General features: G+C 40.6%; 1 non-coding gene across 1 annotated transcript; it reads right to left on the reverse strand.

Annotated features, from left to right (window-relative positions):
- Positions 1–201: 201 nt before the first annotated feature.
- LOC122317627 lies at positions 202–309 on the reverse strand. Its single transcript, XR_006244553.1, has one exon. It is a non-coding gene; the product is annotated as a small nucleolar RNA R71 (small nucleolar RNA).
- Between the last annotated feature and the right edge of the window lie 645 nt (positions 310–954).

Below are 954 nucleotides of genomic sequence, written 5' to 3' on the forward strand. Positions count from 1 at the left end.
CATTAGGGAGTTTGAGGAAGTAGTTGCGACTTTTCATAGTCAAAATGAAACTGATGACATTGTGAGACTTAAGTTCTTTCCTTTCTCTTTAAAAGATAGAGCTAAGAGTTGGCTATACTCTTTGAGACCACGATCTATTGGGTCATGGAATGAGATGATTCAGGTCTTTTTTAATAAATACTTTTCCCAACATAAGACCAATGCTTTAAAAAGGCAAATCTCCACCTTTGTACAAAAGGACAGTGAGACTTTGTATCAGTCTTGGGAGAGATTTAAGGAGCTATTGAGTATGTGTCCTCACCATGGGTATGAGAATTGGCGCTTAGTGAGTTATTTTTATGAGGGACTTACACTTAGAGAGCGTCAATTTGTGGAGATGATGTGTAATGGTGAGTTCTTACAGAAAGATCCTGATGAGGCCATAGAATACCTCAATGAGCTTGCTGAAAAAGTTCACACTTGGACTGGACCTAGTGCTACTGAGAGCACAAATAGGTCACGACCTGCAGGAAACCTAAATGGTGGTGGAATTTACCATCTCAGGGAAGAAGATAACCTAAAAGCTAAGGTTGAGATGCTCACTAGAGAGTTAGAGGCGTTAAAGACTAAGGACTTAAAGCCAACACACGTGGCTAATCATGCAGAGTCTTTTGGACCATGTTTTGTGTGTGGTGGGGTAGATGACCTTGCCCAAGAGTGTCCCACATTGGCTGAGATGAGAGGAATATATGAGGAACAATGTAATGCCTTAGGTATGTACAAGAAGCCTTTTACACATTTCTCTGATACCTACAATCCTGGGTGGCGTAATCACCCCAATTTTAGCTGGAAGTCTGAAAACCCTCTAGATCATATCCTGCACCATATCATGCACCTTCATCTTCTAGGAGTCCTTTAGAAGACACTTTGCATGCTTTTATTGAGGCACAGAGTAAAACTAATCAAAAGTTTGAA

The sequence above is a fragment of the Carya illinoinensis genome, chromosome 7 (genome assembly GCF_018687715.1).
Source record: "Carya illinoinensis cultivar Pawnee chromosome 7, C.illinoinensisPawnee_v1, whole genome shotgun sequence".
NCBI classification, from domain to species: domain Eukaryota; kingdom Viridiplantae; phylum Streptophyta; class Magnoliopsida; order Fagales; family Juglandaceae; genus Carya; species Carya illinoinensis.